The sequence below is a fragment of the Chlamydotis macqueenii genome, chromosome 1 (assembly GCF_036417535.1).
Source record: "Chlamydotis macqueenii isolate bChlMac1 chromosome 1, bChlMac1.mat, whole genome shotgun sequence".
NCBI lineage: Eukaryota > Metazoa > Chordata > Aves > Otidiformes > Otididae > Chlamydotis > Chlamydotis macqueenii.
The window spans coordinates 51,099,767-51,117,714 of NC_141556.1; the positions used below are offsets into that span (position 1 = coordinate 51,099,767).

At 40.5% G+C, this 17,948-nt stretch overlaps 1 long non-coding RNA gene across 1 annotated transcript in view; it reads right to left on the reverse strand.

Moving 5' to 3' along the window:
* Window positions 1–1,631: 1,631 nt before the first annotated feature.
* LOC147602028 (uncharacterized) overlaps window positions 1,632–17,948 on the reverse strand; it is a 36,091-nt gene continuing 19,774 nt past the window's right edge. Inside the window, exon 3 of the long non-coding RNA XR_015257569.1 lies at window positions 1,632–3,110. This is a non-coding gene — a long non-coding RNA (uncharacterized LOC147602028). The remainder of the gene's footprint in view (window positions 3,111–17,948) is intronic.

Genomic DNA, 17,948 nt, shown 5'->3' on the forward strand with positions numbered 1-17,948 from the left:
GAGTCTCCATCTTGGCAGTCCTTCTGTCCACCCAGCTCTACAAGCACACAGCACTAAACAGTATTCTAAGTCTCACGTGTCCTCCCAGGCAGTCTTGTTCTTCTTTCTCCTTTTCCCAATATTTGATGAGGTCTTGGATTTGACCACTATTATCCCTAAACAGATGTCAGAACACTAGAAAACTAACAAATCTGATATGGAGAAAGTATCAGGGTATTGTCATATGTGATAGGAAATAAATGCAATCTCTCAAGTCTCTCAACTTTGATGTCATTAATATTAGCAAAAATGTTAATAGTGACAATTTATATGAAGATTTCACTCTATTTTCAAATCATTCTATCTCGCTCACATCTAGTTGACTTAATAGCACAATAAAAATTACCACTCTGAAAAATTCTAGTCTCATTTCTTCTACCGTTTCACAGTGTGTCTGGACCACTTCTGTGTTTGGCCATGACGTACTACAGAAGGTTTCCTTCTAAGAAACTCTGACTACTGCCTCTTAGAATATTTATACTAGGACATTAATTACCAAAATTGTTTTAATTTGTGTAATTCCATAGGAAATACAGTGCTTATATCCAGAAGCTTCACATAAGTGAGTAGAAACATTTTACAGATATGATACTTTAAGTGTCCTCCTTCTGTTTGTCCTAAAGTCATGCTCAAATTTTACTTGTGGAAGTATTATTCTTCATTGTTCTCTGTGTTTCCTTAACCTAATTTTCCTGCTGAGAGCTGGTTATGTGCTTCTGCAAGGAGCATTTTAGAAATGTGTTCTTTGATGACATGAGAAAATTACTGGTTTGTTTGTCTTACCACAAATAGTGGGGAAAATCTTACACTTTTTATTCTGGCAAAGTCCTGATGACTTCAGTATGAGGTTTACTAAAATGTAAAATTGAAGGTACCACATTTTGGAAGTCTGTCTAATCTGAGCCTACCACAACATACTGAAAGAACTCCAGTGTGGACATATAAGCTTGAAGCTGAAGACATCATCTGGATGATTAGCTTCAAGCATATGTATAGTTAATTCAGGAACTATTCAATACTTGAAGGGGTACACAAGGACAAACCTCATTATGACTTGTACACAGTTGTCAACATGCAGTCAGTCATGATTTAAGGTCCCAATATAAAATATTAAACTTTAATCCAGAGAGGCAAACTTTGATGTTTGTGAAAAAGAAAAAAGTTACTTAAATCTGTCATTATTTCAATAGCACGGAGTATTCCCCTGTCCCTGCCAAAAAGGTCCTATCTCATTTTGGGCAGGGCATTTAGACTAAAATGTTAATAGGTGATCCCTTTGTGCATGTTCCCCAAATACAGAATGTGTAATGTGAGTTCCTGGAGCCAGATTTGCATGCATAGCTGCAGCTGTACATTAGACCTATGGCTTGAACTCACTCATTTCAATAAAATCATACACTTGAAAAAGTCAGGCCCTGGGTATTTTAAACAGGTTATGCAAATGGCTATTGAATGCTGTTGAGACTTAGCCTCTCCATATGACTGACCTACTGTATGAGCCAAGAACCTGCGCTCCTAGGCCATCAACAGATGCTTGTTAACAAAAACTCCTTTATGATATACCTTGTAAAACATATCTGGTTAGTGTGTTCAGAGCTTTAACAATCTGCTTTAATTGCATGAACAGTTACAATAATTTTTAAAATATTTCCCTTTTTAAATAATTGACTTAAATATATGCAAACTGATGAAAGTCATGTCAAAACAAATATTCACACTCAGATTGCTAACACCTGAAGCAATAGTTCCTCAGGGAAATGGTGACCTTATAAATTAATTTCAGTGACGCAAATGATATCACTAAGCTACTGCTAGGACTAGGTTACATCATTTTCTCAGCAAGGTGTAGGCAATGTAAGCCTAATTTCTGTTCTGCCTTACTGTCTGGCTGTACCTCAGGTTTGTGTTATAACAGTTTATGTACTGTTGTGGCACATCATCATTCATGATCAAAAAAGGCGGAAATGCCAAGTTTGAAATGGCTTGATCAAATATAGACTCACCTTCTGAATTTAGCTCTACACAGCAGCAACGCAAAAGAAGTAATGTACTTTCCAGACACAAGCTTATGCACATGAGAGTGCCTGTCAGTATCAGAGAAGTAAAATACAAGAGCACTTTAATTCTCTAAGAGAGCTATTACAAAGTTAGGGAACACATTGTAAGACTAAACTGAGAATGCTTGAAAGTGGAAATGATCTTCAGGTGCAGTTCTAACCTTAACGCTCTTCCACAGCAATACCAGGCTTTCAATCCCATCCTCTGTGTACCTTTTTCTTTCAGGCAAAATCTTTTTATCTTTTAGGCAATCATTCCCAGACAGGAAGGAATGTACTGCAAACATGATTCCCAGAATTACTACTGAAACCTGCACTGAAACAAGAAACAAAAACCTGTGAATAATTTCCTTTGAACAGGGATTTTCTGTTTTCTTGCCTGGCATATGTCATATCTGTCAGGTATGTGCTGGTCAAGAGCAGGTGTATAGAGAGAGAGGAGGCTTTTGTAACACGGTAGGTGAAGCAAAGCAAATAATATAATCCGTGACTTTAGTATTTTGCTTTTTCGCAATACATACCTCTAATAATCAGAATTCTTCAACTTTCTTAACTCCAATTGTCTTCCAAAGTGTTAGACTATTCTTTTTAAAAGAGAAAAAAAAAAATTGGATGGATGCCACGTTAGTTCTCTAAGCATTCAGCATTTTCTTTGTGAGCCATGTTGGTCAGCTGTAATTTGCCAGCCCAGTCACCAGATTTACACTGTGCTTGTTTCCTAGCTGAATCCAGGTGTGAGTGCTCCCAGCATGAATACTGACAGATAAGTGTAAAAAATTGCTTCATGACAATACCTGCACCTGTCACTGTGTTACTTGTCACTAGGTATTCATTTTCTGAAAATGTTCGGGGAATACTTGGTTAGGTGAATTTCCACTGCAGGCAAGCATCAGGAAAGAAGGGTGAATTCAGCTGGAGGAACTTCACTTCCCGTTTCACCTGGTGAGTCTTTCAGCCCCAGCACATGATGTCCTAAGGGTCTTAAATTTCCCAGGAAGTTTCACAGAGGAGACACTGCAAAGTGTGGCCAAAAAAAGAAGTTAAAACATATTTTAACACCTGGGTGTCCATAGACCTGAACCAAATGGATACCTTGCCTGACTTATCTGAAATGTGAACAAAACATTTCTCTTTGCTACTCATTGTGGGCCCAATATGTGAAAGAAGAATGGTCTTTACTGAGAATTTCAGAGGTGAGGCCAAGATTGAGTTTACAATGGAAAACAAGTTTCGACCTTAGCTATGCAGAGCCAGTAGCCTCTCCATAATACACCTGTCAGTTCAATTTTTGTCAACGATATAAACATGGAATTGAAATAAGTGTTAGACTAGGATTTGGATGAAAGTTTTAATCAGATGAACACCTGCACTCCAAGTCTTATTAAACTGTTGAGACTGAAATTATGTGTGAAACATTGCCATCCAGTGGCTGCTTGTACAATTTCCAAACCTACCACAAAACATCTGTGGAAAAGAAAAACGTTACAGATTATGGCATTCTTCCTCTTCCATTTTAGGAAAGCACAGTGGTCTCTGCACGAGCACTGCAATTCTAGACAGAAAGTTCAAATACAGAGGGTCTGCAGGTCTTTCAAGTTGTACACTTATTAAGCAAACATTAGTTTCTTATACCAATGCATTGTATTGATATTTAGGTCGCAAAAAAAAATAAAATCACTTCTGCATCTACATTGTATCCCTCAGAAGAGGAGTTTGCAACTGAAGGGCGAAAGCCAAAAGGAACGAAGTGGGTAGACAAAGGCCATGCAGCCCAGATCCTGAAATCACAATGAACATCATTTTTCTAGCTGAATGCCATTGCTCACTCATTGCCCCTTTAACCCATCCCGCCAGTCCTGTACCTGGGGTCCCCCTGGAGTCTCCTCCTTCCTGGAAGCTCCACCACTGATTTTTCCCTCTTACAGGGATTGAAATTTCTGAAAGCTCCACATGCTGCCCCTGGGAACTAACTCTTCTGCTTTACCACAGAACATCTAGAGCATGGGCAAATAGTGACTTTCCTTCTGCCTCCCTAGTCAGTCATACTCAGCACTGATCTGGTGGACCACACTTGTTCTTTGTCTCTAAGTCCTCTGTCCTTCTGTGGAGCTACACTGGGATTTTCAGATGGCCAGAGGGAGTCAGAAGCACAGATGCAGAAACTCAACTAAGGGCTTAATTTCTGTGGAGAACACTGCCAGTTGTTAATAAAGTATCAGCAGCAGTAGTCATATCTTTGCAATGGAAGCGCTAATCCATGGGAAATGAAATTGAGAATAGCTGTATTAGTTATTACTATGACTCAGTTCCTTTGAGTCATAGCCCACACTGCGTGGAAATTAAGAAGCTCTGCTCCTCCTCCAGGTCCATAAACCACCTGGTTCTACTTTCTCTTTATCACCACATTCATCTAATCTTCACCAGGTTGTGTAGATCTGTTTTCTCATCCTACACAGACAGCCACCACATTGCTTTGTCTGGAATCTCATGATAACGAAGTCCTGATCCCCTTTAAGGGAAACTGATGCCCACAAGTACAGCCATCATCTCACCAAGCTGCAAAGCAGTCCTTATAGCATAAGATTAAAGCTTGTTCCTCAGCTCTATAGAGTTGCAGCATTTGGACTGGATGGTCCACATCCCAAAGGACACAAGATCTTTGAAGTCTTGATACTTGCTCTGTCTGCCTGTGGTATCAGGCTGGACTGTACATGGCAGCTAAGTAAAAGGTCACACTTCTTTCTAAAGATAAAGAGGTTAGTACAAAAATATAGTTTATTTTGCTAAAAAATAAAAGTAACTGTAGGATTGCAATACTCAGGCATGTAAAACAAAGAAATTAAAAGCTTTGAAATAGGCCTGTACTCCCAAACTGTTTCAAGTTTTTCCTTTTGGAGATCTGCCTTGGCTAGCCAAACTCAGGAGCAGTCTGACAGTCCTATTAAATGTTATCTTCACGGAATAAATCAAAAGGACACTAAATAACATGTAGCTCTGGGACTGATTCATGAAGCACACCCCTGTCTCATAAGTATGCCTTACAGATAATTCAGCTATGCATCTAAAGAGTCAAACTCACCAAAGTAACCCATCCCCTACATTCTGCCGTAAAGAAGAGGAATCCATGAGTCTCGCTATAAATCTCCAGAACATCAGAGGATTATAGTATTTAAACAAATCATCAGAGACTTTCTAGGCTCTCTGCTTTCTTTGCTTTGCTAATTAACTTTTATGTAACTCATTGTACCTAGCTGCAAGAGGGAGGTGGCACACTAATCCATCTGCAAGGTGACCCCTGTTGTGTGCTATGCAGATTGGGATATTGATATGCTGTTGTGGACTGCGAGACGTATCTGTTTCTGTCCCTTGTCTGTCATTTGTAGATACAAAGGGAGGAATGGCTGAGAGTCTAACAAGAGAGCTTGATCCCACCATATCTCTAAACTAATGCTGGGAACAATGAGAGAGGGATAGCCATCCTCACTTAGACATTATGGTGATTGACTTCATTACAGTGCCTATGATTGATCTGTGCTTTGAGAGACTTAGACAAATCAAAGCTCTAAATGATACAGCTTTTGTGATTGTTAATTTTAAGGCAGGATTCAGTGCTTTTTAGCTCCTGGCTTATCTTTGCTCTCTCTGTATTTGAATCTATATAATCAAAGCCCCTTTGGGAGCTGTGACTTATTGCAGTCAGACTCACTGCAGTTATGGAGGCCCACAGAAAAGATCAACGCTGTTTCTAAAGTCCCTGGACTTACCGTAAAGGCATCTGAAATGATGATCACTATAAATATTTTTCAGTGGGATTTACTCTGCTGTGAGAAAAAAGGCAGGTGCTAAAGTTATTAGAAATACGTCAGAAGTTTGCCACTTTAATACCATCCTAGAGGTATGTTTACCAATGATAACACCAAAAAATGAGAAAAAAAAAAGTTCTACAGGAATTAGGATTTGTCAGGTTATTTCAGAAAGTTTGGGATCATTTGGGGAAAACCAATTTTTAGAAGAGAAGGATGTATGAAAACAGCATTTCAGCAATCACGCTCTCTAAATCCAAAATGTAGGAAACCTTTCTTGCATGAAATGGTGTGTTTCAGTTTCTAGTGATGTCTTTTAAAGAGTCAGTCAAAGATTACACAGCTTGTTTGCCCCAGGATCCTCAGGTGACAGCAGAAGTGTGGTCAAGTACTTTTTAAAAGTCAGCTTTCACATGCACAGAGCCCCTGCAACAGCAAGACCTTCCTGCAGTTTCCAACACACCATTTAGAAGATGCACCTGAACCTCTTCCTTGCTTGTACACCACCCTGCATGCTTTTATGCCTGCTAAAGTAAAAGGAATAATAACAGATTTGAGAGCCTGTTTGTCATTACATACAAATTATCCCCATATATATTATGTCCCACCAAAACAGTCCTGCATATTCTTGTGTCCCTAGCTAAAAAAAAAAAAAAAAAAAAAAAAAGAGAGAGAGAGAAAAAAAAAAAAAGAAAAAAGGAAAGAAAGATTCTATTAATCCAGAAAGAGCTATGCCCAGATTTCTGGTGTTGAGTTTTCCTGCTGCGATTGCTACGGCAGATCTTTGAGCAGCCCAAATTTTGTAACCAATTAGGGGGCAAGGGAGTTAAAAGTCAAAGAGATGTAAATTAATTGTCTGTAAAGTTCCTAAGTGGGTTTTTGAGTGTAGACTTCCAAAAATGTGCTCTTTTAGAGAAACAAGTGATTTTTGCTGAGAGCAGTGAGTGCACTGAAGGTGATATTGGCTAGCTGCCTGGTTACAGTCCCAGGCACAGAATTATTTGCCTTGCAGGCTGCCAGGATTAAGTCCCTTAGTTCATCTCTATTTACTTCAGACACAGCTGAGGAGGTAGGAAAATAGATGTAGGCTTTCAAAAAGGAATCAGGCTGCAAACAAACTGGGGAAACAATGGTTACATTCATTGTCAGCCCAAATTTTCACAGGTTTGTTCCAGATCCCACAAGTCCATGTCCTGATCCTACAAAAGAGGGTACAGGGGAGTATTGCTCTTTCTGAGAGAGAAGTAGGGTGTCACGCAAGCAGCTCTTTGTAGGTTGTGCTTATCATGGGAACTGACCTGCTAATTTAAAAAACCTTCATAACCACCAAGGATATTAAAACTTCATAACATGAAGGTATTCCTGCACAGAGTGCAGTGGCCCATATCAAGATGAGGACCTGATAATACCATGCACTGATGCAGCTTCTCAGTTTGAACAGAGTTTTGTCACTGAGGTAACCCTGAAGTTAAACCCTGAAGCTCTTACTGGCATTCCTACTGTAGGCCTGGAAAGGACCTGATAGATCTGTAGAAGACATAACATCCCTTGATAGCCTGTTCCAGAACATTAACACTTTTATAGCTGGAATTTTTTCCTAAGGTTTAGCCAAAGAAGTGTTTGCTGAAACTTCAGCTGCTATTTTCCCTGGTCTGTGCCTATGAGCAGAGAGAACGATTGATCACCATCCTTTTTATAATAATCTTTCAAATTTTTCAGGGTTGAAAGATTATCAGCATTACCTCTCCCCAATCACAGTTATCTCTTTTCTGAAAGCAACAAATCCTTTCCTCTTTCACTTCTCACAGATAATGTTTTTAAAACGCCTCTGACTAATATCATTGCTCTTTCTGGGAATATCTTCCTTTTAAAGTGTGGTGCTTTGACCTCACCAAAGGATGTCACATCAGCACTGCAAAGAGTAAATTCTGCTCAATTCAGTGATACTCTTGCTAATATATCCCAGAGGGAGACATTTGCTATGCAACAGTATATCATTGACTGGTTTTTTTTTTTCAGTTTGTGATCCAGTATAAGCTCTAGACCCTGTTCTGCAGCTTTGCTATCTTGCCAGGTATTGGCCATTTTGTGCTTGATTTCACCTTATTATAATATTCCGCATTTACTTCTACTAAACTTCTCTTTGTTGACTTTAGCTCCTGAGTTTCTCCACTCAGGCTGGTTCTCCAGTTGGTACGAAGCCACCAGTTACACCTGCAGGCACTGTTTTTACCTGTACAGACTCTGCTGGTAAGCAACTGTCCCAGCAAAGCAGGACCAAGGCTGGAGAGGAGCTCTCCAGGATTACTGTCCTTCGCTGAGACAGGCCCCCTAGAAGCATGCAGAGGAGAAACAACAGTAATGTTGGAGATGCAACACTTTCTATCACTGTATTAGTTTCCTTTTGTTGTACCTCTAACAGCAAAAAAAAAAAAAAAAATCAACTAACCACAAACCTCACCTTCTTTCTTCTGCTGATAATGTCCCTCAAGTATTTTGGTCTTTCAGGTATCAGCATCTGCCTGCAAACAAAGGGCTTATGTCCCATGCACACTCAGTAGGTCACAGTTGAACTGATCCCTTTTAACTAGCAGCCTTCTGGACGCAGTTCACACGCTAATGCAAGAGAATGTCATAGTCCAGGAAAGTCTTGGTAACCCGATGCACCTATCAACTCTTGAAAGCACACTTTATTGTACTCATGCATAGAACGGATTGCTTTTAAGATCTGACTGTTGTTAATGCCTGTAAATACCAAATTAGAGTTAATGTACAGTAACTCTTAAAAGGGTACAAAATCAGCAAGTGCATAAATTAAAAATAATTACCAATGCCTGAGTTCGGCAGATCTTTGGATTCTAGGAGGATGGAGCTTCCATCAAAGAACACAAAATCAGAGAAAATATATTCTTGGACTTTGTGAGAAGACACAAGTTGAATAATATTACAGTAACAGGCCGGAATCAGCCTAGATTACTGTCCCAGTAGCCAAGTGATGCTGCTTAATAAAATGTCTGGGTAGATACCAGGTCATAGCAGATGACAGGAGTATTTCACAGTGCCAAAAGGAATCTTCTCTTTATCCATCCCATAGCAAAAAAAAAGATACTGCTTACTTAGGTACTTATTACATTTGAACTGTGCTCACTCAAGACCAAAAAGAAGCCTTTTTTCTCTTCTGATTCATCCGAACCTCCTTGTATTGTCTTTAAGAATAGCTACCTTCAGGCATGTCCTGTACATCTACTTGAGCCAAGTGTGTTTGACCAAGTGGGTAGAGTATGCATTTTAAGAAGATAATTTATAAATAAAAATTTATGCATATGTTTCCTTTCATTTATAAAATGTGACACAATTTAGTCTTTTTGGACTGTGTTACACTGGCCTAAGATCCTACAACTGAAAAACAATCCAGAACTGCATTGCACTTTATCACAGAGAACATTCCTGGCATAAGCAGGGGATTTCCAACACTATCTCTGTTCTTCATTACTTTCTTTCATTCACTATTTAGGAGAGACAGTAAAGTATACACAGATAACACTGTTCTACTTTTAATTTTCTATAACATGCTTTGGAGTCTGACTCTTATTTGGATCATAGACTGAATTCTCTGCAGCTCATAGCAACTGAAATTCCAGTGCAGCCAAAGGAGAATACCTACTTTTGCACCAGCCAGGGGCTTGATATGCCCCACAAAACGAGGACTCAGACACTTTTTCATATGCATGCACACTATCACTGCTTCTAGTTAGAATGTGTATTAAGAATGGTATGAATTTTACTTTATGGATCAATCATTATCAAAAATAATTACACAGCATTAGGCAGCAGACACTTTCAAAAATGTCATTATCACAACTGCTGGATTCATCTAAAAAGGAATATCAAAGTGATTAATTTACATTATGGGGGAATAGACTGCAAGTTTTGATTTGAAAAATCAATTTTTTTATAAAGAGAAATAAAACAAATTTATTAAAGTGCAGTGGCTTGTTACAAAACAGTCTCAGACAGTTCTGATGACACACCATTAACACCATCAACGGATGAGAGGAGCCTGGTCAGTGGTCCACTCCAGTTGTCTGTAGCCATGCAGGCAGTACTCTGGGTTCAGCAGCGGTGGCAAATATTTTGTGAAAAATCATTGTGCAGGTCCAAATATACCAAAGGGCTCTGATTCACAATATATGGGGAGTTTCATTCTCACAGATCTCTGTCCCATAACTTTCTGGGAGATTCTTGTCCACAGGTGAGGCAACAGAAGCAGCTGTGTGCTGGCTCTCAGCCACTGCACTTCAGACTCCGGTACAGCAGCTTAAACTATTCCTATCATTTCACTAAAACTGTCCAAAGTGATGTATTAGGCTATGAACCATGTCAGCTGGGAAGCCATAACATACCATATCCTGTGCTACACTGCGCCCACTCACGCTATGGGTACAGCAGCTCCCACATCGCATGGGCAAGGCAAACAGCTCCAGGCAATGCTTCTGAAACAACTGCAGCAGCTACCTCTGCCATGGCACCAGGACCATTTTAAGCTTTTGACTCTTGTGCTTGGTGTTAACAGAAGTCAGATTAAAGGTGAGCTGAATCAGTCCAAGTTATTTCCCTACCTGTGGGGAATGAGCAGCACAGTAGGAAACACCATTTTTCCTGTGAAAGCACATAGACTCAAGCAACATAAAACTGTACACTGCAGACATTTGAATGCTGTCTAGTTTTGATTCATAGGCCAAATATGTTACAAAATACACAGAATCTGTTATACAATACTTGCGACAGAATTGTCAAATTTCACACATTCCTTTTAGTGCAAACATGCAAGATGCAAAGAAAGTAATTCTCAAAGTTAGTGGGATATCAGATGTACCTAAAGATACATTTGGGCCATGACTGTGCAAAATAAGTCTATTTTCTGTTGCAAATGTGATTAGATATGTGTTAAATATGTGGATATTGAAAGATATGCTCTGTATGCAACTAAGTCGGGCAATAACAGACTATCAGAGAAACTACTGTCCTCTGCAGCTGTAAGAATCTTTGTTTCATTGCAGTTTGGTCTGGTTTCACATTTAGTTTTCTAGCTCCTATCATTTGCCCTTCTTGCCTTGGAAAAAGATCACTTGTGGATTACTCTTATTTTGTCTTATAATGAAATATACAGTATTTCACCCCAAGGAGAAAAATGCTCTACAAGCAAACTGTGCAGACTGAAACAAAATGGTTTAAAATACAAACACTGAAAGAAGAAAATAAAAACAGTCCTGGAATTTAAATTGTTTCTGTTCATGGAGAAAAACACACATGGTTTGGGGAGCCTAGTGAGTGACAAACACAGAAGACTGGAACTGAAATAATGCCAACAGGCTTGTTAGTGGAATAGTCCTTCCACTTGCAAAATAAGCAAAAAGATTATATTTTTAAAAACCCAACTCAAAACTTAATATTCAAAGAAAAAACAAGAAAACATTACATTTCAGTGTCACATGAGGAGTTCTAACAGTAGAAAATATGTATAATATAAAAAAGAATTAAATATGAAATAGAAGAAAACGCAGTCATAAAAGAAAATTGCCCATGTTCCTATAGGCATACCAGTATCAGGGGCAAATTTTGTTTGTCTTGCTTAAGCTAGTTCTATTTACTGAAACTGAGTCCTGGATGGAAGTAGGCTGAGCAGAAATTTTCTTTTCATTAGTATTATTGTGCATATTTTTCCAGACAGATTAATAACAGCTCCTACTTCTTCAGTTGCTGAGCTACATCTGTAAAGAATTGTAAAGAAATGTTCAAGTTATTTTAAGCCGCAAGGATGAAGATTTCAACGTGATCTCTTAGGCAGCAGCAATCTCCATCAGAAGACTGGCTTCCAATTTCTGTCCACAATTCTCAGCTGCACAGCACAGCAGGAGCTGGATGTGCTGCTAAGGGTACATCATGTCAGCAAAATTCATGGCCACTAAGTATATTACTGGAATTACTGTAATTAATTCTGCCCTACTGTGGTAGTGCATGTAGCCTCCAGACCTCATTGCATTAGGTGTTGTGTAAGAATATGAAAATGAGATGGTCAGGCATTTACATCATGTTAATACAGGCAGTGGCACAGTGGAGCGCAAGGAAACGTAGGATTCACTGAAATAAAAGGTGTGCACAGTATAGTGGATGTCTGCCAAATCTTGAGTTTTGCGGGAAAGAACTTAAGACAGAGTGGGTTAGAAGCTTAAACAAAATACCTTTGGACAACAAACGACCTAATGTAGCACCATCCCAACAGATCTATCTCTATTATAGTAAGCTGATATATCAAAATAAAAGTTTGAATATAGTGATTAAAACAGTCAAGTGTGCAATTGCTTACCCCATATGTAGAATTAAATTGAGGTAAAACACAAGGCTCTACCTTTTTTCCATTTTTGTTTTTGTCAGATACATAAAAAGCAGGCTTTACAAAGTTCAATCAGCATGTCCCTCACATGGCTGATCTCACCTTTCTACACTATTGTATCAAAATATGGCAACTGATCATTCTCCATCTGTTTTTAGAAACAGATATAAAATAGATAAAAATAAGCCTAATTGTAGTAGACTTTGTACAAACACAATGTAGATACTCTTTAACCCAAAAGGGCATAAGAAGAATGGGGAGAAAGTATACAGACAGTTAGTACAAGTTTAGCTAATACCTTCTGAAGCACAGAGCAAGGCTTTCTATTACCTGCTCCCAGAAAAACCCAGTATGGTTTTCATTGCTGTCCCTTCATTTCGCCCTTTTCCTCCATCCTTCAGTATCTGTGCTTAAAACTAACAGATACCTGTGTTTCACCAGATTCTCCTTTTCCCTTTGGACATGTTTACCCAGTGGTTTATGAGGTTTTACTGTATTTTTTTGAGATTTCCGTGTGTCTGAGTAGACAGAATTGGTGGCACACTGTTGCACGCAGTCCAAAAGGAAAGCTGTGAGTAGAAACACTGCTGATTTCCCACAGAATGAGTGTACTGTGGCGATCCCTCTGCAACATTCATGCTGCCCACGTTCAGTGTGTCTGACAGGAGCACCAAGAGTACCTGCAAACCTCCTCCTGCGAGTACCTGCAAACCTCCTCCTGCAGAGGACATCCCAAGCAGACACATGACAGTCCCATCCCTGATAAATGATTGCTTTTTTTCATCCTGTTCCTGATGCTGCCAAGTGCTCGATGCAGGTCAGTGTGAAGACAGCAGGATGAGTGCAGAAAACTGGTGACATTAGCTCCAACCCCGAGCTGCAGGCAGGCACACCTGGGACTTTGCTGCTCAGCCCTCCTCAGGCGTGCGCTCCCTGGCCTAGGCCACCAAACAGCACCGTTTTCAGTGCATCCCAGCTGCCTCTTGCCCCCAGTTACTCGTACAGCATGTGAGGCCCACTCAGCCTGGTCCCTGTTTGGCCTGGCCCCCGTTCAGCTCAGGGCCCTGCGAGGCCAGCCTGGGTAAGGCCCGCAGGCCCATGCCGCAGGCCCTGCTCTCGGTTCACAGTCATAATCCCACTAATCAGACTCTGATTAATGGGTGCTAAGAGCGTCCGGCTTCAGAGGCTTTGTCTCATTCCCCTGCCTCAGTTATATTTTCAAGGCAGCTTTTTATCGCCATGTCATGATGCAAGCTGCAGGACCGTCTGCTGTCACAGAACACCCCCTGCACGGAGACACTCTGTTCAGGCTGATGGCTGCGGCTCCCAGTTGTATGTTAGGGAGAGAATAAATCTCTGGCAACAATTTTCAGAAGCCCTGGGTGCCCGCGGCTGCCCGATCTCAGCCGGGAACAGGGATTCCCAGCTCGCTTCTCTGCTGCCCTCACCTCACCGAGTGGTCACCAGCACCATGTCGGCCGAGGCCATCCCTCTCTGCCAAACGCGGCTGAGCACATTTTGGCGGGGGGGGAGGGGGGCTCGGCGTTGCCAGGCGGGGCCCCGGCGAGTGCCTGGCTCCCCGGAGGAAGGCGAGGGCCGGCAGCCCGCAGAGAGAGGGCGACTTTTCCAGGCCGACCACAAGATGTCCTCCCGACCCCGACACAAGCCCGGCCATGCCGCGGCTGAGCGCCAGCCCAAACGAAGCTTGAATACAGAGGCGGGGAGCTCTCAAATGGACTTGGAGCTAGATTAACTCTTCAGTTTAATAATTGTGATTATTTTTTCCCGCCTTGCGGACTCATTTGTGCTTTCATATGCTGAAAACACGAGCTCTCTCTAGCTGGGGGGGTACAGGCCTGGTCGCCGGGGCTGCTGTCACTCCCTTAAACTGCGCAGCATGGCTTTGAACCTCTAATTGGATAAAAGAAGGATTTTGTACTAAAAATAATAAACAGAGAGAGAGCAAATAGTGTATTTGCAGTACTAACATTTTGGCAAAATGTTAATCATGTTATTAATTAACTGTGATTTCCATTCCTATCCAGAGTTGACCGATGAGGCTGGCAGGCGCCATGTGTGCCACCTCCCTTCCCGCTCCTCCATGCTGAAGCCAGAAAGACAAAAATTTCAATGTAAAACCAGAGACAACGTAGGGGGGAGAGCACAAAACAAAGAAACAACCATTCTGTACATTGAGTCATGTCACAACCGCCATGTAAGTGTGACAAGACAAATAACAAGAGCGTGCTGAAGGTCTGTGTCAACGTAGGCCACTATCTGCTTTCAATTCCAGTTTTAAGCTAACACTGCTTGGCTTCTGTACTCAGCAACCACACTGTTTCGTCCCCACAGGCAGATACAAGTAGGTGGAGGAAAGTACGTCAGTTATTTTTGGATATGGTCCAGTGAGTCCAGGCCCAAAATGGATGTCATCCACAGACTTTAAACTGATCAATTTTATGTATTCAGACAAAAAAAAAAATAGTAGTTCTGCCTAACCTTTTTAGATTATTCTCCCACAGTTATGGAAATGCCATCACATTAGATTTAGCTCCAGTGCAAAGTTCATGTGTCATTACATGACATTCACAGTATTGACTGTCTTTAAAAAACTTACTTGCATTCAAGGATAGAAAAGGGAATATAGGTGACACTAAAATAGAAAAATATGCCTAACTGTTTTATAATTTGGGAGTCAAATAGCTTTTACTATTGAGGAAAACATATGGTTTCATTATCCCAAATTTAAACACAAATTTGAATACGACTGACAGTATTTCAGCTGTGAAAGCCCAGTAGTAACAACACTTACACAGGTATAAGGGTATCATGGGCAATATGAAAATGAATCATTTAATTACTAGAAAGATAGAAAAGGAAGTTATAAAAATCTGAAATTTACCTTTGAACTTTAGAGGGTTCATTCTAGCTCCTGCTATGCCAGTATTAAATTCCGTGTATAATTAAACTCGAAGAAACATAAGATATTTCCTGAATAAGTGTTTTCCAAAATCCTGGTAGAGAGAAGAACCTCATAGTCTGACATGAATTATGGAAATATTGATTCCTAATGAAGAAGTAAAATCGAGACCAAAATACTCTTCTGCTTCTCCAAACAGGCTTCTAGATTTGTAAAAAGATCTCATTTTAAACACCAATACTACACAAACTCTGTCTTTAGAAATTCATAAACTTTGGATTATCAGAAGCCAGGAGCATGTACTGGGAACTACAATTCTTCACGTGCACTTTTCTTACATTTCTTCTCAATTTGCCACTTTACAAGCAGGCATATTTTGGCCAATTAAGAATGAAAATTCATGTTATTTCCCAGTGTACTCCGTGGAATGGCTGATAATCATGACAGGCTTTTCAATATGACTGTGTGGTAACTGGGAAAGCAATATGAGGTTAGAGTAAACCAGTGGCCAGCAGCCTCAGGAAAGTGAACAGCCCTCTTCTGCTACTTCTTGTTCCTCTCCTGAGGTTACCCATTGCAGTCTCCCTCCTGGCACTTTCTAGGATGTTTTAGATAAACTGGGGCCAGGTCCTGAAGCACCTTGAATATAGACACCAACAGATTGGGCTGAACGCTATGGAAAGTGCTTGTAGAGACAGGAGGAGAAGTCTGAGAGGAGGCACTGATTCATTCTGTATCAATCAAATTTTCATTCTTTACTGATCAGAGTACCTAAATACTGAAAGTTTTAAGTTGTAGCAAACACCATACTGTAGTCTAGCCAAGAGTAACATCATGCTGCTTTCAAGGAGGTATAGAGCTGCAGGGGAAAAAAAAAGACACTCATCCTGGGTGAGTTATATAAGTATTATCTTAGCAGTGTAATTATACTACTGTAATTATGTAGACAAGTACTTAAGTTGCCTTTGTCAGTTTCTCTCTTCTTCTATACAACTCCTCACTATAAACCACTATTCAAACCAATGCTTTATAGTTTCAGAGTATGTTGAATAATAGGAGGTTGTGGTTTGGCTGCCAAGAAAATTAGAGAGATGCGTACTCTCCCTGGGTAAGAACAAAGGAGACAGTTCAATAGTAAGCTTGTTCAGGGAATTGAGAGTAGTTATTTCACAGCTTCTGACTCTAGATCTTTAGAGGGGAACAGAGCAGATGCTCTGTTTGTGCTTTGTCCAAAGGCAAATACAATGAGGTGAAACTGCAGGTCTTAAATGCAGCAACCCAGAGCCAGAGGGAGTGGGACAGGGGTCTGTACGTACCCCAGAATTCCTGAGAATGGCATCTACTAATGCCTGCATTCTCAGACTCCTTTCATCAAGCAGTGCAACTGCAATGTGGGATTTCTAGTTGTCTAGTTCATACTATGCTGCTGTCTTAGCATTTTCCCTTGGTGCCTGCTGCTGTGTCTCAGAACCTATATTTCCATGTTTGAAGCAGGTAGGGTTTAAGAAGCCCTGTGGAGACAGCTTAGGAAATGGGAAGCTAATGCCGTATACATACATTTGCAGATATTATTGGCTAGAGATAGGAATTTTTTCCACTGAAAGAATGTAGAAAAGCCTTTTCCCTTTCAGACTGAAAACTCAAGTTGTCACAGCGAAAAAAATCTGACATCATGGTTTTCAAAAGTCCACATCTCTTTGTGTTTTTACCTTTCTACAAAGTTCCCTCATCCTCCTCAAGCCTTGCTGTACCAACATTTAGGGTGGCTGGGCAGCTCAGGGCTGAACACTGAGGATTTCCCCATTGCTGGCTCCTGGCAGCCCTGAGGTGAGATACTCAAAAACTGGGAACAGAGAAGCTGAGCTTGCAAGGAGCCACATGCCTGGCTGCAGGGCTGCACGCTCTCAGCTTTCCATTGCCCCTTGCTTAGTCAAACTGGCACGTTCTCACACATGCCTCCTCAGCAGATAGCTCTATTCAATTTTTGATAAAACATCTTCCCACAAAACACTTCAGTTTTGATAAATCAGCGCTTTCAGATGAAAAATAGTTCTGCCTAAAAATAAACAACTAGCTCCAGCTTTGAGGGATGTTGATTAGTTAATTGTATCAGCGAGTGCTGACTTTGAAGCTTAGATATAAACACATCCTTAATACCCAACCAAGCTCTGCTAAGAAGAAAGGATGATTTATAGAGCAATGCAGAAGCTACCAGAGCCTGAGGCTTGAGATTAAGCCCTAGCTTAATTCTTGTTGATATTACTGCATCCTATGCCTCCCAGAAGGGATGATAGAGAGGGACCATGTTGTTTTCTGTTCCCGTTAATTATCTTCCAGGTTGAGGTGTTCATACTGTGCATATGCGTCTGCTAATGACAAAGGATCTGTTACAGTCACAGAAAAACGTTCAGCAATCTGGCCTGACTAATAAGCTAGAACGATGTTTTGTCTTGTTTTCCAAAGAATACACTTCAGCTTGGGTTCTCTTCACAAATTGTATTCTAAATGCTTTTATCACACTATTTTGACCCTGAAAGTGAACTCTAAAATTCATAGCTATCTTCCTTTCCTGTTTTAAGCAAAATGGTTTCTTCGTATGCCTTCTTTGAGTAGTTTTCACCCATATAGTATCATTTGGGAAACAGTGACAAGCTACTTGTCTTAGAAACAGTTAAAAGGACACCTTGAAGTTTGAAAGTTCATGCCACCTGGCCACATGTGGATTATATTCTTAA